This window comes from Pantherophis guttatus, chromosome 1 (genome assembly GCF_059756535.1).
Source record: "Pantherophis guttatus breed Tessera chromosome 1, ASM5975653v1, whole genome shotgun sequence".
Taxonomy (NCBI): domain Eukaryota; kingdom Metazoa; phylum Chordata; class Lepidosauria; order Squamata; family Colubridae; genus Pantherophis; species Pantherophis guttatus.
In genome coordinates, this window is record NC_142063.1 from 160172487 (window position 1) to 160196295 (window position 23809).

At 36.0% G+C, this 23809-nt stretch overlaps 1 protein-coding gene across 1 annotated transcript in view; it reads left to right on the forward strand.

The window, feature by feature from the left end:
* ZNF804A (zinc finger protein 804A) overlaps positions 1–23809 on the forward strand; it is a 260902-nt gene that overhangs the window by 162694 nt on the left and 74399 nt on the right. The window lies entirely within an intron of this gene.

Sequence of the window (23809 nt, forward strand, 5' to 3'; positions counted from 1 at the left end):
TCTCTGAAAACTTCTGACATGCAAATGTCAACTGACATGGCTCTGTGATTTGAATAATGACATTAGTGGTATGTTCACTTTGGAAAAGTAAGATGTATGAATACAATTTTCTGCGTTCCAAATGTAGCAAATGTAGAATTTTTACTCCTCTATACCTAATAGTATAGTAGTAGTAGTAGTAGTAGTAGTAGTAATAGTAGTAGTAGTAGTTCTCAGTAATGTAATAGGGAATGTTAACCTCCAACCATTTTATATTCTGTAAATTATTATAGAGTTGTATAATGTATAAGTATAACTACCTGCTCATGCTGTATTTAGTTAATCCTGAGCATTTCAGAAATCCTTACTGCCTATTCTGCTAAATTGGGGCACTGTACTTTTACTTAAAAGTCCTACCTGGATAGCAATGTTGTCAAATCCATTGGATTCCATGATTTTCACATATTCTTTAGTTGAAGAACAATTTCTTATATTCCCATTTCACCTTTATTAGGCCTATTCAAGCTGGCATGCATCTTTCATTCCTTGATAATAGCAGCATAGAACATTGATCCACATATGTGAGGTGGCATAGTCTGGCCTAAAGCGTAGTACATAAAATCATCTGCTACAATGTCCTACCAGTCAATGAATACTTCAGCTTCAACCAAAACAATAAAAGAGCAAACCCATAGTAAACCAATCCAAACTAGATTGCAGAAAATACGACTTCAGTAACAGAGTTGTCAATGCCTGGAATGCACTACCTAATGCACTATTAACTTGTAGTGTCTTCCCCAAACCCCCAAAACTTTAACCTTAGACTGTCTACTGTAGACCTCACCCCATTCCTAAGAGGTCTTTAAGGGGCGTGCTTAAGTGCACCAGCATGTCTATCGTCCCTGTCCTAATGTTTTCTTTCATTTGTATCCTTTTCATGTATTTATAATTATGTTTACACTTGTATCTGTTATCAAATACATGCTTGACAAAATACATAAATAAATAAAATAAAATAGATGAAGCATCACAGGTAGAACTTTCATATTACTTCACATTCTTTCACAAATACAATACCGGTAGTCCTCAATTTATGACCACAATTGAGCCCAAAATGTTTGTTGCTAAGTGAAACATTTGTTAAGTTAATTTTGCCCCATTTTATGACTTTTCGTGCCATAGTTGTTAAGTGTACCACTGCAGTTTTTAAGTTAGTAGCACGGTTGTTAAATGAATCTGGCTTCCCCAGTTATTTTGCTTGTAATAAAAGTGATCACATGACCCCGGAACACTACAACCATCATATATATGAGTCAGTTGCCAAGCATCCTAATTTTAATCATGAGACCATGGGTATGTTGCAATGGTCACAAGTGTGAAAAATGGTCATAACTCATTTTTTTCAGTGCCGTTGTAACTTCAAACAGTCACTAAATAAACTGTTGTAAGTTGAGAACTATCTGTGCTATTCAAAAATGGAGATACACCTCTGGAACCGTTCCATTTGCAAGGTATGCTCATAGTGCAGTTTTTGCATTTACCTGATTTCTATCATTGTGGAAGATCATGCATTTCAAATTTTGCAGAATGCAATACTGTGAGATAGTAACCAAGATATTACTTTCTAGGAAATGTAAAATAATGAATAGATAGTACAAATATTTGAAAGGTATGATTGCTGTCACTAGTAAAGTCTTCTATAATATATGCACGTATATTTATGTGGAGGAACACATTCCAATTGGTTTGTTTATATTTATATTTGGGTAGAAACTGATCATAGTTGCAAAGGTTCAACTATCCTGATCTGTGGAAGGCCTGTTCAGAATGGATTATAGTAAAATTTAGCAAAAAAGTCCTGAACCTAGTCCAAGGATTCTGAGTGATACAGTAGATTGACATGTGAAAACAACATTTATTTGTTTCATTGATCGATTTAGCTACATTTGCCAATCAACTCAGATTGCTGAATGCCATTCAGATCAGCTAATTTTAGTTAAACTGAAGGTCCTTTGCTTTTCAGTAATAGTATTTTTAAACTCAATTTGGAAACCAGGTCTTTATATGGCAAAAGAAAGAATCCAACATTCAGTCTATCTGTAATGATGAACTAATCTTCCTTGCTTGCCATCAGCTGGATTGGTAAATATGAATGATTGTCCACATATGTATTTAATCAGACATCACTTTCAAATGACTTCAGTTTGTTCATTCCTCCTTTCTTCCCCTCAAATTTATAAGCCACGAAGGGATATTATTTTTATGCAATGGCACTCTTAATGTGTACATAGCTGATGCATTTTTGTAAGAAAATGAAATGCCAACACATGTTAATAATAGAAAAAAATAAAGTTCAACAAAAGACATGACAGATATGACCAGTGTGCCCTTTGCGGATTATAAAAAAAAATAAAAAATCACAGTTTCTGATAGATTTTTCAAAAGAGTCTACAGTGCTGATAATATAACTTGACTACAAAGATTAAATACCTCCAGCCTCACATGATATGTTTAACAGAATAACAGAGGTGGAAGAGACCTTGGAGGTTTGTTAGTCCAACCCCTGCTCAAGCAGGAGATCCTATACCAGTTCGGACAAATGATTGCCCAATCTCTTCTTAAAAACCTCAAGTGTTAGAACACCCACAACTTCTGGAGGCAAGTTGTTCGAAGTTTATTTGATTATTTGTGATAATGGCTAAGAATGGATCTAAAGAATAATTTAACTGAGATGTGGAATACATACAATGGACATTTGTACTGCTGGTTCCAGGACAATAAGGACAATAGCTATGTCTGACCCTCTTTTATCGAAAAGATATGTTCAAAATGTGTACTGACATTCTCAGTTACTCATAAAGAAGTGGAACACATAATTATTAACATTCAAATAGTTTAAAATGTTTGTTGTACAGGTACACAAAGAGGCAGACACTATATATGTTGAAGGAACTGACTCCAGATAGAAATAAAGAAGTTTTGGCTAGCGTGCTCATTCCATAGTGTAATATATTTTTTTTGTACCAAAAAACATTCTGTTCCAACGTTGGAAAAGCAGAGAATAAAAACTGTGGCAAATTATCTGGTGATATGGAAATAGTCTTACTGGTTTACATTTTAGCTTAATACTACTACATGGATCACAAGCTAATTCATTTTTAACATTCAGAATTATTTTGATGCAGTATTTCAGTAAAAAGTATGGACAGAATTCTTTTTTTATAATGTTTTTCTTCCCGAAGTAAATTGTACAAGAAAAGTGTATGTATTAATGTATGTGGTATGTAGAAATGTTCCACACTGAGGGAAAAAAAAAAAACATGTAGCAGACAAAATTGCAGATAAAATTAATATATTTTTTAAAAATGTCGACAAAACTGTATAGTTGCAACTTTTGAAAAAAATGATGTTGAAATGGGCTGAATTACACTTAAGACAGGAAAAATGAGAGACTGAGATAAACAGAAACTGACAACCACAACTTCATTTTACTGACAGTTCCACTCATCTATATTCAAACTCACTGAACATCATCAATGCTCATTATATATTATCAGGTTATTTTCCAGGATAATAGATGATTATATGTTCATTTCTTTTTGTAATGTTATTCAGAAAACTAATAAGCATTACACAAATGCTGAAAATATGAAAAATGTATTTTAGATCATGGTATGTCTCTGTAGTATTCCCAACAATTATGGATAAAACAATTTTCCTCCACCATGTATGAATGGGAGTAGCCATTCCCCCCCCCCCCCATGCAATATGACAGCCTTACTGAAATATTTAATATGAAAAATCTGGATGCTTTTTATACAGTTGGCATAATTTTTCTATAAAATATCTCAGCATATCTACATAATTTCTCTCAATTTAGCAATGGCACTTAGACTTACCATGTTTCCCCAAAAATAAGACCCTGTCTTATATTTTTTTGAACCCTGAAATAAGCACTTGGCCTTATAGCCATGCTCTCAAAAACCCAATTGGGCTTATTATCAGGGGATGTCTTATTTTGGGGAAAACAGGGTATATACTGCTTTATAGTGCTTTACAGCCCTCTAAGCGGTTTACAGAGTCAGCATATTGCCCCCAACAAACTGGGTCCTCATTTTACTCACCTCGGAAGGATGAAGGCTGAGTGAACCTTGAACTTAGTGAGACTCAAATTGCCAAACTGCTGACAGCTGGCCATCAGCAGAAGTAGCCTGCAATATATCTAACCACTGCTCCACCATGACTCTTACCCAAATATACCATGAAGAATGACTATACCATGGAGTTCTTTTCAGCCTTATCTAAAAGGTGCCACAAGGCACATTTTCTAGTCACAACAATTGCTCTTTAAAGTTAAAAAACGAATAAAGTATAGCTCTCCAAGCATGGATTACTTTTACAGGTGCATTTTTAAAAATCTTTGACAAAATACATAGTGAAATTATACATATGGCTTTCATGTGCAGATAAGTATGGGATGTGGTACAAAGGGTTTAGCTTGCTCCTACATATTTTGCAGGAACAGACAAAATTTTGATAAGTGGCATCTAGGTGCAATTGTGGATGGGGCAATTATGTAAAGTCAGCAGGCCCACAGGCAAATCGCACGCAAAGCGTGTGCGTGAAGCGAATCGGTGGTAACACCGGTTGAAACCCACCACTGCATTGCAGCTATTCGGTATCTTCCAGACACCAACCCCTGTCTGCAGAAGGAGATAGGAAAGGTTTCAATTCACATTTAAAATGTCTGGGGATGGAGTATGTTTCCTTATTTCTTTTAACACTAAAAGAGACGAATATGCTTATTTCTTTTTCCCAAACATTTGTGAATCTACTACTGAGTTACTGAGTTGCCACACACCACCGATGTTGTTGCATTCATTATATTATAAATTAAACTTTTTTTCCCCTTCTAGACCCAATCCAAACTTTAGTAACTTTCCTAAATTTGGGGACTGAGAATTGGTGAGATAAGAAATCAGGGCCTAAAAGTGAATAGGAAAATGAAATGTATGTCTCCCAATCTTCTAAAACCAGCTAATAATAAGCCTTTTTGTCACCCAGTTGTCATTTTTTCTTGAATCAGACTGTGGGCAGTCCCTGAAGCTGCTGATATACTATAGGTGGAGCACATGTTACAGCAGTAAATGGCTTGTTTTGCAAAGAAAGTATTGGTTAAGTCTAATAGTTCTGGGCTGCAAAAATCAGGACATCTAATTTATTTACTGACCTGATGATCATCTACTGGTCATCTGCTGATTTCAGCACAGGTCTCCTAGCCTCAGTTATTCCTCCTGTTTTATGTCCTCAAAACATTGGTCGTCAATGTCAATGTAAGAAACTGAGATTTATGTATTTTTCTTAGCTATCATATTTATTTGAAAGAAGAGGACTTTCTCTTCCTTCCCCCAATCACTTATGAGTTAGGGAGTAGAGTGTCTTCAGTGATAAGACTAGAAGGAGGCATAGGAAACAAAAGAATACATTTGGGGGCTAAATTGCTGTTGCCATTGTTGCTGCAAAACCTGGCAATTAGCTGCTGATCAGGAATCTTTGTCTACTGAATGTAACTGTATTGTAACATCTAAACAGGACCGCTCCCTCTTTCTCATTTTTCCCAGTCCTGACCAATTAAAAGGAGGGAAGAGCATATGTATGTACGTGTAATTGTGTCTTTCTGTAGAGAGAAAATGAGTTATGTATGCATATAGAAGTCACTTAAAATTATAAATAGAGTATCTTCTTTTACTGGTAATCAATTTTAATTAGCTGTTATTAAACTTATTGTAATATATGAACAAACGTACATGTATGAACATAAATAAACAAGCATGTTACAAATTTATTGGATAGCAGTGGGGGCAGAGATTTCCAAGATTGATTTCTGATGGAGTTGGCAACTGCAGATGGCTTTTTTCTGTTTTTCTCTATCTGGTCTTCATTTTCAGCAGATTCATCTGAAAATCAGGATCGCCGTCCATTCAGATAAATACTAGGCCTGAGCGAAGCAATATCAGATTCACTGCATCCATGCCATGGAGGTGCCATGCTTTGCTGAAGTGAAAAGGTACCATCATCTGATTCGCTCAGTGAAGCAAGTCAAGTGGCCCTCAACCTTCTTCAAACAGGTTCTATAGAAGAAGCTTCCTCTTAGTTTTCCCTCAGCAGTGGCCAAAGTGTTTCTGGGCTGTGCAACCTGAGTACTTAACTAAGGGAGCTTTAGGCTGGTTTGAGCATCACAGTAAGGAATCTCTCTGACCCACAACATATGGATTTCTTCCTAGAAGACTTTTAGTTGTGTATTGAGATAATCTGCATCATATAGGAGAACTGTCCAACCCAAGAGGCCTTCAGAAATATCATTAATCCTAATCAAGAGGATGGAACATTTATTTGAATAGTTATTGAAGAAAGATCTAGGCAATAATGAAATTATCCTTCAGTTTTCATATCTGCAAATTTTGCAGTACAGGTCAAATACATACATTAGGACACACCATATACAAAATCAAGCAAATGCATTAGAATCTCTGTATGTATGTCACAAACTTTAAAAAAATAATCCCAAAATGATGTAGGGGTATAATAAAACACAGAATAACGAATATTACAAGAAAGCAAAACAGATTTCTTCATTCTCAGGGTTAATTTTAGAGAAATTATTTCATTATATGGAAAAACTTAATTTGATATATTATTGCATGCAAAGAATCCTTTATGCATATTGACATAAGGGAAAGACAGAATAGATTATACTTGTGGAGATGTAGTAGAATATTTTTTTTTATTAACATACTATTTTCATATTTCAACTCTTTTTCCATGGTATGTACATATTACTTCTAACATTGTATAATATTGTAGCAGTTTCATGGGAACTGATTTGTAGCTTCAAACAATTGATTAAATGCATAATAAAACAATTTGCATCTCTTTATCCTAATGTTATTTTACCTCTAAATTTAATTTTGAATTCCTTTAGAGTCTATAGTGTGATCATAATGCCAAAGAATATTTTTTATTCTTCTAAATGTGTGTAAGAGTTTGTGTTGGGAAGTGATGGAATCATTATGATGCCTTAAACAAATTTATTAGAACTAAAAATGAAAATGCTTGAAGAAAAGGCTTATTGGAAAAGATAGAATGTGTCTGCTTCCTAATATTTAACTAATTTAGGAAAGAATTTGTTTCAAAAAAAAAAAAACCCTTCCAAAATGGTTATCTAATTCTGCGGAAGGTCAATAACATTAGATTCATATCTGGTAAATATTGTCTAACAAATGTCATTGAAATAAAGATAGGCATTAGCCTGTAATTAAAGGGCTGTGAGAGAAATGAACTACATACTTATACCTTTTTCTTTTACAATATTAAATAGAATTTTCATGGCTATGATTATACAGAGGCATTTTTTCCAACCTCAAATGGGCACATTCATTCCATCCTTTTGCTTGAATTCACAGTATGTAGTACCTGAATAACCTTGTATGCTTCCAGTAATATAGCTCTTCCCTCCTACAAAATATTAAGTGCATCAAAGGTTTACCTATCAACTTACATGGAATCAGTTCCTTGGCTTAGGACAGGGCTAAAGGCCCTTTATGGCTTGTGGACTTCAACTCCCAGAATTCTGGAAGTTGAAGTCTACAAGTCTTAAAGAGGCCATAATTCCCCATCTCTGGATTAGGGAATGAGGGAATTTGCCCAGCTGCTGTTGCTGTACTAATTGTGGTCTTACTTAGGGCAGGAGAATCCAAGTACAGTGGCTCACCCTTTATCAGCATATGAATAAATTATTGCAATGTGTTCCTACATGGAAGTGCCATTACAAACCATCCAGAAACTTTTGTTGGTGAAAATGCAGTGGTGTTAGTACTTCCAGCATGTATTACATCTAATTTATGGTCCCTCAATTGGCTCCCTATCTACTTCCAAATGCAATGTAAAGTCCTAGCTTTAACCTATAAAGTTATTTCTAGGTTACTGGAAGTTATTTTTAGGTTACTCCAGGTCTGCATCTCTTCACTGGAATCAGCCTGATCTCTTTGATTATGTTGGAAGAAGCAGATAGTTATCCCCCATTTTGGGACATCTGTGAGGTCAATTTTCTGACAGTGGCTGGCTCTCTAAAATGGTTTCCCATGAGACATAAGATTGGGCCCAACTCTTGTCAATGCTAATTATATAATTGGAACTTTTCAGCTCCAAGGGTTATTTTCATAGATATCATACATGTTTAATAAGAACATTTAAATGGATATCATTATACTTTTAGATATGTTTATTGTTGATTTACCAACAAGATCAAGAAATGAATATTACTGCTGTTTTCTTTGATTTCCTTCCTGACCCAAGCAAAGCCAAAGTAAACAAATGAGCCATTCATAAAATCTCCACATTAAACTTACAGAAGATGGTAGCAATCCTATAAAGTAAACTCCATTAAACTCATTGCATAGATTCATCTTGAGACCAACAATTAATAAGAGATCTTGCCACCTTTAACTTTTAATTACAAACACAATCAATCTTGCCACAAAGTTTTGCCAATATTATTTTAATCTCTATTCAGAACTGTTAAATATCACTATTTAAATAAAACAATGTACTTGTATCTCATAATAATGAAACCAATATTTTAAAAGAAAAGGAAATAACACCAATTTTAGCATAACTACAGTATTTATTGTATTTTCTAACTTCCATATTAATTTACCTTGCTTTCAGTTTTTCAATTTACCTTGAAAACATTGCCTTCACATTTTAAACTTTCCAGAAGAAGGTAATTACATGAAGATTCTCTTGCTTTGATAGATTCTGGGCTGTTCCTTATTTGTACCTCACCATGCCACAGAACTGGCCCAGCAATCTCTTTTCCTGCCACATCCCCTATTATTGCTTACATCTCAATGCCACCAATGAGTGAGGCAGCTCGAACCTGTTTTGAGTTGTTGTACCCATGTAGTCAGGTGACCTATGCAGAGAGATGCTTGGCCTGTAATCTCATAACATCACACCAACTCTGTACATACACAGAATGTAAACCCTTCTAGCACTGAAGATGTTGCCTATCAAGTAATGAAACCTTAGCAAGAAAACAACTAAGCTAAGAGAGTGCTAAGAATTCTACAGAAGAAAAAGAATGGGAGAAAATTGCAAAATATTTATTTAAAAAATTGCAAATAGAAGTAGAATGACAGTGGCAAAAGGAAGCAAATATAGTACCAATGGTAATAGACCCCTTGGGTCAGGGGTGGGTTCTAAAATTGTTTACTACCGGTTCTGTGGGCATGGCTTATTTTGTGGGCATGGTTTGATGGTCATGTGACAATTATTTAGGATTTAGCAGAGGTACTGGTCTACCAGGCTTTTAACTGCTTGCAGAGCTGTACCGATCTACCCATTTGTTCTTGGAGCGTTCCGGTCTACCCATTTGTTTTTGGAGGCACCAGTCTACTCATTTGTTTTTGGAGGCACCGGTCTACCCATTTGTTTTTCAAGGCACCGGTCTACCCATTTGTTTTTCGAGGCACCGGTCTACCCATTTGTTTTTCGAGCGCACTGATCTACTACCACACTGCCTTTTAACACTGATCAGCTGTAGGGCGGCCCTTTGAAGCCCCGCGGCAAGAGTTTAAACAGTTTTTTTCCTTCTAGCCGATCAGCTGGGACTCAGGAGGCAGCAAATAGATGGGGCGGGGCCAAATAAAAGGTAAGAATAATGCGGGGGGCGGGGGGGGCGGGGGGGGGGCGGGAGGGCCCAGCTCCCAAACAAAGAGAACCGGTTCGGTGACGTCATATTGTCACCACTACCAGCTCAGCCAAACCGGGCCGGACCGGGAGGAACCCACCACTGCCTTGGGTACAATCCCAAACCATCATTTGAACAGCATTAGCAATGACAAAATCACCATCAGTCAATTGTAAAAGGATTTACTTGGAATAGTTTATATCATCTGTGATGATAACTTTAATATTATTAAACAACAATATCTACCTATTGGGAAGGACTTGATAGGTGGACAAAAATGCCAGATCCAGTTTAAATAGCTGGTTGACTGTACAATCAACTATAATAATAAATATATTTAAGTTATTTATACATAAGATTACTGTTCCCTGTTTCAGGCTGCAAGAGTGTTGGTTTTTTAATGTTTATGGTTTAAATAGTTTTAATATTTTTTTTTATGTTTTATTACTGATATTATTTTAATAATTGACTGGGAGCCACCCTCCCAGAGTTTAGTATAAGATGGACTGCTATATAAAATGGTTTTAAATAACAATATATCCAATGACAAAACCTCATGGGAATGTCAGTGAAGTCTAACCTTTAGCAGGTACCTGTGAAATAATAGGATGAAAAATAGGAAGATTAGACGATTTGAATGAAAACAAATTCAAATCAAAAGTGAGAAAAGAAAATTACAGGCTATTTGAGAACTTTCGTAATCATCAAATATTTTGGGAGAAGGGAATTTTACATATCACTAGGATTTTTGTATTGTACTTCTGAATTTGTGTTCACCTTTTTTTGGATTAAGAGAAGATGTTAAGAAACCCATGGATTGATTTTATATGCTTGAGTGGTTTTTGAAGACATTAAAGCAATTTTCCTCTTTGTCTGATAAGTGGCAGAAAGTGCTTCATAAGAAGTAATAGTTGGAAAGTACTCACATGTGCTTATGCAATGAATGTGCATATGCGCGCACACACACATGGACACACACAGAGGCCCCCCCTCCAATATGTCAGACTTTCATTTGCACCCAAGTTGGATTCTGCTTAATGTGAGGCAGTCAATTAGCAGAGAATTGTTCCTATTTTTTATGACAAGGAATGTAGAATAAAAAGTCTTTGGGGCAATATTGAAGCATCCTTCTTTTGCTTTAAGATAGGAAGAAACAGCAGATACAGGCTAGTTCCCTAACCCATCTGCTCAGTTGGGAGCTATTTTTTAACGACATAATCATTTAGACTGTACAACTTCATAACACATTAAGTAAAATTACAAAGAAGACAGATTCTTAAAGCTATAAAAGGACAGAAAAAGGATGGTAAATTTCCTTAATGGATTGAAAAGACATTGTATAGTGGAAACAGGGGTGTGGACTTTTCTGCAAAGAAAAATCAAAGCTTCTCCTTGGATTCCATCTAGAATACGTTTACACAGATACACACACAATTTAAATTTTAAAGTTTTTTGTTCACAATAGATATTGTCCATAATAGATAAAAGATATTTTATTTCACTTCAAAGACATTTCTAGATCATGTCCAAAGATTGAATGAGTAAGATGCGTTATCCATAATCACTGATCTGTATTTCATTAAAAGAATAGTTAAAGATATTTATTTGAAAGGAAGTCAGTCCATTGATTGTAACAATGCTTAAGAAGAATGAGAAATGATGTAAATGACTTGAGTATAGCTAATATTTGATACGCTCTTTCGTGATAGCCTTTTAAAGTCTTCATTGATAAAAATCTTGGGGTTGGGGAGAGACAAAGAATAGGTCAAAGGAAAAATGCAGGGGTGAAATGCTACCAGTTCGGACCAGTTCTTCCGAACTGGTAGTAAAAAATGCTACCTGTTCGGGCGAACCGGTATTTCCGACAATCAGCTGGGCGATGATCAGCTGTGACATGATTTATATTAGCTAAAATCGTCAGATTTCCTGCTTTCTAGCTAATCTGAATCATGTGGCACAGCGGATTTCCCCCCCTCACTGTTCTACTTACCTTTGCAGGCTTCAAAATGTTCCTTTTTTAGCGCTGTGCGGGTGTGCCTCAGGTGCACATGCGCATGAAGTGCGCTTTCGGTAGCAGACTCCCAGAACCAGTAGCAGACTTCAGAGGATTTCACTGCTGAAAAAATGGCTTCTTCAACCTTAAAAATGCTCTCCTGGTTCATTTCCTTCCCTCCCATCTTGACTATTGCAATATGCTCTACATGGAGCTGCCCCTGAAAAACACCCAAAAGCTCCAGTTGGTGCAAAATACAGTGACCCACATGGTTTTCTGCAGATCTGTACATATATCACCTCTCCTGCAAGAACTGCATTGGTTGCCAATTTGATTCCGGATGCAATTCAAGGTTCTGGTTGTCACCTTTAAAGCCCTTCATGCTTTGGAACCAGGTTATCTGAAGGACTGTCTCTTCCCGGTCACATCTACCTGATCCATCAGAGCAGGGAGGCAGGGAATGTTTTGGGTCCCAACCCTGAAGGAGATTCACCTGGTGGGACCCAGAAGAAGGGCCTTCTCTGTGGTGGCTCCCTCTCTCTGGAACATCATTCCCCTTCATGGCTTGGGACCAGTTTATCTGAGGGACCGTCTCTTACCTGTCACATCTACCCAACTCATTAGAGCAAGTTATTATTTTATTATTTTTTCTTTTTATTATTTTTCTTTCTTTTATATGCTGTTTTTATATCCTTGTAAACTGCCTTGAGTTGTCATGTGCAAGTAGGTGGAAATATAAATTTTCTAAATAAGTAAGTAAGTAAGTAAGGAAGGAAGTAAGGAAGGAAGGAAGGAAGGAAGGAAGGAAGGAAGACTGAGTTAGCATTTTTCGTACACTCAACCTATGTAATTTGTTGTTGTTTTTTTCCAGAAAATTTAGAGAAAGGCTCTAACTGTCTGGCAGAACACATATATTATATGCCATGTATTTGTGTTCAGTCTTTGGTTTTTCTAACCAGGGCTTGAGAAGATTAGTGAAATTTTGGGTTGTCTCTTCCAAGCAGTATAGGTAATACTGTATGAAATGGACTGATGCTCTGATTTGCCTTGGAGAATTTATATTTCCTCCATGGGATAATGTAGTATCTTCACAGTAGAATCTAATTATTCTTTTAAAGATTTTGGTAATCAAGATTTTATGAATTTGTATATAACTACTGAATATGGATGCAAGTTTAGACTATGAAATTGCACATTTTAAAAAATTGTTTTTATTAAATTTATGAGCATGTAAATATGGGACTCTGAAATGGATGGTTCACAAATATAACAAATAAATAAATAAAATGTGCTCTTTTTGATTTATTTTCAAGTGAATCAGTATGAAATCTGTTTTGGCATAGATGGATACATTAATCATGGAGTCTACTCTCATGTGTGCCTTGAAATATTCAATGGCTTAAAAATTATCTATAAAAAATTGACATGTTTAGGGAAATGTTTATTTGCAACCAATCTTGGTTTTTAGCAGTTTAACGACTTCTTTTTAGAAGTTTAACAACTTCTTTATTTTCATTCCATGGTACTTTGGGTGGTACTATCAGTGAGGTTCGGAATTTCAGAACAATTCTTGATGCAAATCTTGTAAATGGTTGTATATGTTCAAGATCACATTATGGATACTGGTTGACTTTATTTTACACTTTAATTTGACTAGTGTCATTAAGACTAATTACATTCAAATACACAATTCATGTTTCAGACCAAATGCAAATGTGGATTTCAGCAGGCATTTTCAAATAAGTAGCAGAAATTTGATAGACTAACACTTGAATGTGTGCCAAACTGGCATGGATTGATCCACATATCTCCATTTTTTAGGACATTTATAAATGCTTTTAACAATATTGTGTGGCCATTATCCAATTCAAAATATGATATATCACCACCTCTGAAATGTATACAATGGAAAAAGTAATCAATGTAGTCCCTTCCCTATCCTGTGGCTTCCATGTTTAGCAATCAAAGCAAGATGAATAGTCAAGGGTAATTGGGCAGCTGCCACATATTCCACATTAAAGTCTTCCATCTGTTAACACTTTTGGCCTCCAAGCAGAATAGAAACTCTTGAGACACTAATGACTGTAGCTCCAAGCAGCTTTTGCATGTTTATTAACTTCTGCAAGTTTGAGGTTTCTCTGCTGACAAATGTCCCTGACTGGACTTTAGATAGATATCCTGAACTGGAATATACAAGTTGATTGGTCTTCATTTTCATTTTAGTAACAGTACTATTCTGTACCAACAGAGCTCATAGTGATGCTTTAAGACAGCCTTCTCCAATCTGGTATGTTTAAAACATGTTGAATTTCAATTCCCATAATTCTTTGATCTTTGCTCAAACTCCATGAAGCCTTAGGATTTGAGGAGTTGAAGGATAATGTTTTTATATAAGAATGTAGTCTGTGCCTTTGTGAAGAAATATTTAGTGTGTGGTGCGTGTTTTAAAACTATCCATGTCTAATTTGTCTGCTCTGGAATTCCTGCAGAAAACTCAGATTTTTGTCCAAGGCAATTGGTTCTTATTGCTGAGAAATGACAATTATATAAAGTACTGGTGAAGGAACTAGTGCATTGCTTTGGGATTAGGGATAACCATGAGCCAAGACAAACCTGAAGTCAGGGCAAAAATGTAAAAATGTAAAAATTGGTACTTTGAATCAGTGAACTGAAATTGACAGAGCAATATCAGTTCTACTGAGGACAAGAAAAACATCAAACAAATGGAGTAACCATTATTAACCCAAAGAAGTTTTAAATCTGTGGATGCAGTCCAAAAGTTGAATGATCTTAAGTCAAGTTCAAGACAAACTAATTAATATTCAGTTGATTGAAGTCTGTGCTTCCACCACAGTTGAAGAAGAAACAGAATTTTTAGGGTTTTGTGACAACATGCAAAACCTAAAACAAAAGAAAAATATCTATTCTAAGGGTCTGAAATACTAAACTTGGAAATAAAGTAGCACAAGGAATAATTCTAAAAGTTTATCTAATTGGATAAAGGAAAACAGGAGACTAATTTTATTTATTTATCAAATTTATATGGATGCTGGTTTCAGAGAAAGTGACTCTAGGTGGTGTACAACAATCCAATAAAACAATAAATATAAAGCAACCGTTATAAATAGTTATTAACAAAAACTGTAAAAACAATAAAAGCAGAAGTAATAATGGACATTTGCTGAGAAAATACAATGTTTATACCAAATGTCTTTTTCCAACAACCTGAAAGACACTACGCATAGACATACCTGGATGTTATAACAGTAGAAGCGATTTGGCGATATCCTCTGAAAGCAAAGATGGAGGACTCTATTTTGTCAGCAAAAATGAAAGCACAGTGCTGACTACAGCTCTCACAGAATGAACATGTTCAAAAACTACAACTTAAAAGAAAGAAAACAAAGGTCCCCATTTTAAAGTATGAGAAGGATATTTTAATAATGCATAACAGCCACATTTTCATGCACAGCTGCATTTCTAAAATGTAAAAGCTTAAGCTATTTTATAATTGCCCTTTAAAAGAGGGGGGAGGGAGAGAGAGAGAGAGAGAGGGAGGGAGGGAGGGAGGGGGAGAGAGAGGTAAATTTCACAGTTGCAAGGGCTGTATTTAGAATGGGAGGGGGAGAACGCAGCTAGCTTGCACCATTCTTTTGTCATAATTTAGCTGAGTCTTCCGTTTCCCCTCCTTTGGCTTCAGTATCTTATCTGAGCCTTCTTTTTAAGAGAATGCCTCTATCTAGAATGACTGTCTTGCTTAGCTGCAGAATTATGACATAGGGTTGAAAGGGTAATGAGTTATTTTTTTTTAATGAAACACATTTTAGAAGAAAGTAGAGGGGATTAATATTAATGGGAGATGAAAGCGTTCAGCAGTGACAGTTTCCTTTTAGAAACAGAAAGCTGCTGTATGTTGTATCAGAATTTTCCCATCCGAAGTTTATCCGGCAGCAGTTCTCTTTCTGTCACTTGCTCCCTTACCCTTTTAAGATAGGACATTAGACAAGCCATCCTGCTGCCTAAAGATAAGATGGTATCCCATGGAATCTGATACCAGTAGTCACAATGCATAGTCATCTCCAACCACACCCAGGCTAGCAGAATACTGTATGGACTCAAAAGAAACCATATCCGAATGACCAGGAAAAAACTCAAGTATGGTCTAGTGGCAAGCGGTAGTTCCCTACACACACACATCCCTTTTACAAATGGGATAAAATAGACCTTATTCCTTGCAAAGAACCTGTAATATTTATGGCTTCCCTTATATTTGGGACCCAATGTTGAAGCAAAAATATTGAAAGACATTCCACCTTTTAAAAGTGTGGATGTCCGTGCAAAAGAGAAATTAGAACAATTGGATCAGTTAAACATTCTTCTTCATTTGGGAGCTTTACCTAGAGGTAGGGTGCACCATCCAGTGAAGTGAGATAGGGAGACAGCAGCTTCAAGAGCTGGAGGGTGTGATTCAGTGGTGGGTTTCAATTTTTTTTTACTACCGGTTCTGTGGGTGTGGCTTGGTGGGTGTGGCTTAGTGGGCATGGTATGGGACAGATACTGTAAAATCTTCATTTCTACCTCACTCCAGGGGAAGGACTCTGTAAAATCTCCATTCCCTCCCCAATCCAGGGGAAGATTACTGCAAAATTCTAAGACTCGGGAGGCAGAGAATAGATGGGGGCGGGGCCAGTCAGAGGTGGTATTTACCGGTTCTCCGAACTACTCAAAATTTCCACTACCAGTTCTCCAGAACTGGTCACAGCCTGCTAAAACCCACCTCTGGTGTGATTGTGCCATCTTCACAATGAAGATTCAACAGTTAAAATGAAAAGAAGAAATAAAATTAATAATAAATTGATGATAATGTGCATCAGATAAATAAGGATGGACTTCAGACTGAATTCTGATGGATGATCACAAATATCTAGAAAGGTCTAGAACAGAGACCCTTGCACTTTACTGAAAATGTGTGATGGGAAGTATAATATTGAAACCAATGTATCACTGATGCTTAGTAAATTCAGAAATGATAACAGACCTTTATGAGCAAGAGTATCAGATGTTGCAGACAAGTCGAACAACACTAATCATGATGATCAATAATTTGCCTGAACCACCAGCAAATTGTTAAGAACTGGACTTAATGCTGACTCAGGTAGAAGGACCCACATGAAATCTTGATTAAAATGAGTCAATATAATTATTTGCTGACAAAGAAGGAAACTTGGCTGAGAACAACTTGTTCAGTGATCTTGGATGAAGATAAAAGAGAAGACATTCAGCAATAATTAGAACAAAATGAAGCATCCAAAGTACTTTTGTTAAAGGAGGTGAAGATAAGCATGTTTTAGAGAATCTGATACCAAAGAATAATTAACCAACCTAGTCAAGAACATCAGAATAAATGAACATAATAGATACACAGAGGAAAAGAGGGAAAGGACCCAAGACACACATTGTATAATGAGCTTCAGAGATGGTTTAACTACCACTTATTTAGTAATTAGTACAAATACTTAATACAAATTAAATTGAGGGTGCTACTATAACAATGTTCTTGGGTGTGTGAGTTGGAGAGTGTTTCTAACCATCCTAGGACAAAGGAAATTTGCAAGATATAAACATCCTTACCAAAACCCTTGATATTTTTATGTCGCTCAACCCTGGGGTAGCCAAGTGAGATTGTTCAGGTTCTCTCCTGATGTTTGGAAGCTGTATGGATTTAGATGGGGATGAATTGTCTCCCACTCAATCCTACTAAGGCCAAGTGGCTGTCAGTATTTGAACATCCAGATCTGGAAATAATCCATCTTTGATTTTGCATGGGGTTGTATTTTCCCTTCAAAGTTAGTATGCAATCCATGGGTCTTCCTGGACTCATAGAGCCTGCTTGGAGACCAAGTATCATCTATGGTTAGCAAGGCCTTTACACAACTTGACCTGGTGCATCAGTAACAGCCTTTCCTAGCTCAGAAGAAACTCTCTTCAGGCAGGCAGTCGTGACCTACTCACCTTGAAGCTTGACTTTTTCAATGGTCTACATAGGGTTGCCCTTGAAGGCTACCCATAAACTTCAACATACGTAATGCAATGACTAAGGCAATGATAGATAAGCCTTGGCATAAGGTCTAGTTACCTGAGGGAGCACCTGTACCTCATAGTATCTACCCTGTTGAATCAATCCTATAGGCTTGGTATGTAGAGGGTTCCTTTGATATAACAATGTTATCTGCTGGGACCTTGAAAGTGCTCCTTCTCTCTATCTGTGCCTGCCCTCTAGAATAAATTCTCCCAAAGATTTGGATGACCCCCAATTTGCTATTGTTTAGAAGAGTTGTGGACACTTAGCTCTTCACCCAAGCCTTTAGTAATGGAGAATGAAACCACTTGCTTTATAGTACTTGCCATCTTTTAAGTTTATGTTTTATGTTTTGTTGATTTTGATGTAATATCTTTGATAATTGAGAGTTGACCGGAATAGTTGGGAGCCAGACAGAACACAAATTTAATAGATGATGAAAAAGTATAAGGAATATTAAAATCCTCAAGCAACAATACTGATACAAAAAGTTACAAGGAAAATTCCTTGATAAAATGACTACTGGAGACAAATAGTCCATGTATTACACTGTAATTAAACACTGTAATGAAAATGTCAACTCAGCAACCAAGAATTTAAAAGAAATACTGGTAACTTCTGAAGGCAAATGCAAACATTTACCATCTTGGTTAAGTAGCAAAGCCAAATTGCCATTCCTGTGCTAAAAGTTTAAGAGCCTATATTAACTGAAAACAGCAACAGGCTCAGTGTCATCTGGGCTTAACCAAATTTCAGAGATAGCAGCAAACGAAATAGATTATTCATTTAAATAATCTGATAAAACCAGAGCTTTAATAATGGTTATTTAAAGCGTTTGTTATTTGCTCAATAACAAATGCTTTAAATAAGCTTTAACAGATTAAATCAAAATAAGATTGAATTGAATTAAAATATTCTTCAGAATAGCAAACAACTGCTTATCTCTGATATTACTAATCAATGATAAGTTAACAGGCTAAAATAAGGAATTCCATATTAATTTAAACAAACATGCTAATAAGCATAAAAGAAAACACCATAGAACCGATATAAAAACTAATCCCGAGGAATGACTTCCCAACTGATTTATGTACAAGTTAAATAAGATAGGAGAATGGGCTGATCCTGGGCATCCCATACTGAATGCCCAAGTGTTTAGCCTCTAATAATTGGACCTAACCATAAATTAGATCCTTGCCTTTCTTGGAAAATATAGGTGGGAGAAAGGGCACAACAGCTTGGATCCAGGAGCCAGAAAGGTGCGTTTGAAAGTGAGGAAGTAATGTCACAGGTCATGCAGGAGGTAGTAATCTGTCTTCTACTTGAAAAAGCCATTCTGTATATTTTAGCTGACCATCAACCAAATCCCCAAACTGCCACTTACAAATAAGATTATTAAGAAGGTGTTGCTGCCCCATAGAGGATCCTTAAGGCCACACTTGGAATATTGCATTCAGTTTTGGTCGCCACGATGTAAAAAAGATGTTGAGACTCTAGAAAGAGTGCAGAGAAGAGCAACAAAGATGATTAGGGGACTGGAGGCTAAAACATATGAAGAACTGTTGCAGGAACTGGGTATATCTAGTTTAATGAAGAGAAGGACTAGGGGAGACATGATAGCAGGGTTCCAATATCTCAGGGATTGCCATAAAGAAGAAGGAGTCAAACTATTCTCCAAAGCATCTGAGGGTAGAATAAGAAGCAATGAGTGGAAACTAATCAAGGAGAGAACAACTTAGAACTAAGGAGAAATTTCCTGACAGTTAGAACAATTAATAAGTGGAACAACTTGCCTCCAGAAGTTGTGAATGCTTCAACACTGGAAATTTTTAAGAAGATGTTGGATAACCATTTGTCTGAAGTGGTGCAGGGTTTCCTGCCTAGGCAGGGGTTGGACTAGAAGACCTCCAAGGTCCCTTCCAACTCTGTTATTCTATTTCTATCCTGGATGAAATAAATTATATGCCAGATTAAGTTTTTGGAAATATCCTAAAAGTCTCATTAAAGATTTTGTGACGGGCAAAGATGATGCACCGTACTTTACACTTTATACGTTTGACAAGCAGCATGTGGCAATCATTCTTCCTTAGCCCAACACAATACAAACTTTAGTAAGAATTGTTTTTATATAAAATTGAATTGACATTGTTAAAACTATGGTTGGCTGGTTTCAGGGTTCTTATTTCTCAATTTTTTAAAAAAAATTAGGAGTCGTTCTTAGGGAGCGCCCATAAGAATTTTGAAGAATTTTGTACAAATCTTTACTTCAACAATCAAACATCCATTAGTCATTTTTATATCTTTTTAAAATTCATATGTAGTTTATTTGGAAATGGCACAAATAGTATGAAACAAGGGGGATTTTTGTTTTATTTTTATTTCTGGATTTTGTTTGGGGTTTTTTGTTATGTTTTGTTTTTATCGGTATTGTAAGGTTTGTTACAATTTACAGGTAATTTAAGACAGACACTTAATTAGGTCCTTGATGCACAAGCAAGAATGTTGACAGGATCAAACAATAAACAATCCAATGCATTATGATGATTAATTTCACTGTTTAATTACATTATTCAGTATAAAAACAAAATTTTGCAGAATTTCAGTGAGATGCACCCTAATCTAAAAATACTTTCCAGTCATTTAAAAAAATTGCTTGATTATGTGCCATCAAGTCAGTGTCAGCTCTTAGCAACCAAACAGATTTTCGCTTTGAAGATCTATCCGCGAACTGGTCCCTCATATTTTCCAACAGTGCATCCATAGCTCTTGTAACTGAGACCATCTGACTTGCTACTGGTCAAAACCTTTTCTTCCCTTTCCTTCCATGTTTCCCAGCATCACAGCCTTTTCTAGAGAGCTGGGTCTTAGTTACACAATGTGACTGAAGTACAACATTGACATTTGTGTCTTGAATAGAAACATAATAAAAACATCTGTAGATCAATTTTCTCTGTCAATTCCATTTTCTGTTTGTTGGTGAGATTTATAACTAATATCTTGGTTTTGTCTTTATTTATTTTCATCCCTGTCACCTCTCCATATTCCTCAATTTTCTTTATCAATTTAGGGCCAGTTTTTATGGGTTCTTCTAATATAAACACTAAGTCATCAGCAAAAGCTTGGGGTTTGTACTTTTCATTTCTAATTTTCATTCCCTTTATCTCTGTATCTTGTCTTCTGTTCATCTTCAATACCTCTAATATTAAAATGACTGACCGACTCTTTTCTAACAGCAAATGGAGACAAGTAAGGATATGGTGGCCTGCAGTACATCTAGTGCTGTTCGCCCACATACTATATAGGTATATATTTAGTCTGTTAATTACAGTAATTGGGACTGGAATTTCCATTGCTAAGCGATGCGGTCATAAAGCACAACATCACATGACCATAACACTTTAGTTAACTGAGGACTAAATATATACCTATATGTGGGAGAACAGCTCTGGATGTACTGCAGGCCTCCATATCCTTACTTATCTCCATTTGCTCAGTTGCCATCCTTAACTGAATCTGCCCACCCAGCTGTTAGGAGAGGATTCAAATCGATCCAAGCCATTCCTGGTTTGGTTCTCCCAGCCATAAGCCTCAGTAAAGTAAGGAACTGCTTAGTCTGCCTCCTCTTCAACTCACCATACACACCTATCTCCCATACAGTGTAAACTTATTTTATTCTGAGCTTCACTGAGCCTTGGTGGTGCAGTAGTTAGAATGCAGTACTGTAGGCTACATCTGTTGAGTGCTGGCTGAAGTTTGGCAGTTTGATTTTCACCGGCTCAAGATTGACTCAGACTTCCATCCTTTCTGAGGTCAGTAAAATGAGGACCCAGATTGTTGGGGCCAGTATGCTGACTCTGTAAACTGCTTAGAGAGATCTGTTAAAGCACTGTGAAGCGGTATATAGGTCTAAATGCTATTGCTATATAAAAATGGACCAGTTTCTAACAATGTTCCTTCAAGGTTCCTAGAATTGTGATTAGCTTGTAATTTTAAGTCTACCAGATCTGGGTTGCAAAGATCCAGATTACCTTTCAATACAAAAGAAAGAAACCTACTGACATAGAGTTGTGATCTGGAATTTTGTACCTCGGCTCTAGTAGATCTATTAAACTATGTGTGGTTTTTTTTTTTTTCCTTTAAAGTTCCAGCAGAGCTAGTAAAGTTGGAAGAGTGGATATATTCATGAACTTATCAAAAGAGTAAAAGAAGGTGTGTGAAGAAAAGGCATAGTGTGTCAGAGGCAGAATCTGCTGCTGTTTGTGGCATCAAACAGAGGACCACATCTGAATTTTGACACAATTTTGAATGGCTAATGCTAACCTTACCCCCTTTTTATTCTTTGCTAGGAATAATGCACAATTTATTGGTTCTTTTTTGTGTGTGCTTACATTTTCTTTTGTGTTTTCTTTTAAAAGCTACACTCATTAGACCAAGGCAAAAGTTGTTGTGTATTTCATAATTCCTAGTAATGCTATTGAAATTGTAAGGATGTCATTAATGAAAATAATATACACTGTTTTTGTCTGATACTGTTGGCAGATTATCAAATGCAGAAGTGCTTACTGTACTTATGTGTTAGGAAAAAAAGAGAAACTCAAGCCAATAGCAAGGAAAGCATTGTGGAAGTTTAGGTTTTTTTTAATTTTTTTCTATGGGCTATGGTTTGAATCATGTCACATTTTCTTTTTTGCAACTAATAATATGGGGGGGCTGCATAAATTAATCCTATTGGTTTTGTTATGGCAATGATAAAAATGTGTACACTTTCTAAAAATTACTCTTTGACAATATTTTTTAACATAGATAAGGAAGAAGAAAGCAGCATGGCCTCTTATTCTACCTGATTTTGTTATTATAGGATTCAGGGGGATTATTTTGAGTATCCATGTAGTTTATACTAGAACATTAGAATCATTACCTTCTCTTTTGTTCCATAGAGACTCTCTTTCTCTTTCTCCACAGCCACCCACCCACATAAATATTGTTGTTCAATCAGCAGTTGCACATGTCACAGTAGCTGTTATATATTTCTAATGGCAAATGAAGAGGCAAAATATAGAACGGAATGAGCAAATTGCCAAATCGGTGCACTAATCCCTCAAGTAAGCAAATCTTGCTGAAGTCCTTATAAAAAAGAATAGGTCCATACCTTGGGAAAATAAAAAGGGAAAATGAACATTCAAATTACAAAAAAGAAGAGGGATGTGTGATCAAATAGCTAACAACAGATAGATAATGGGGAGCTTAAGAACACAATTTACCAATGCTTTTTTGACTATAAAAGGCTATTGATTGTATAAGTCATGTGTAATACATTAAGCAAAAAAAAACCCTGCTTATACTTCTGAGAAACCACTACGATGAACAAGAAGCTACTGTATGAAATGTGCCTAGAGAAACAAAGTGGTTTAGCATATGGAAGTGAATGGACAAAGATGCATGTTGGTCTCATAACCCTTTATCTGATGCAACAGATGTATGATAAGAAATAGCAAAATTGCAAGTGATGATTTGTGGAATCAAAATAGGAGGCAGAAACATTAACATCTAAGTTTGTAGATGTTGTTATTTCATAAGACAATAGATTAGGAGGACCTAGAGGATTTCATAAAGAAAATGAAAATGTGGATTACTGTTAAGTATTTTAAACGACAAGAATAGTATTAATTTACATGCATATTGACCTTACAGTTGGCTGTAAAGAAGTGAGAATGGAAGGTAGGTTGTTTTTTTGGCTTCAGATGGTTAATGTGCTGGAGGAAAAAAAGTATTCCCATGAGAAGGATTATACTAAGGATATGTCTATTACAACAAACATCAAAATTGTCAAAACAATGTTTTTTCTAGTGTTAATGTTCAGCTTTAAAAGCTGAACATTGAGAAAGAGCAAGAAAAGAAGGCAGGTGCCTTCAAATTATGTAACTGAAGGATGTTACTAAGTGTATCATGGAATATAAAATGAAGCAATTAATCACTCCCAAATAAAGACTAAATTGTTTCTTGAAGC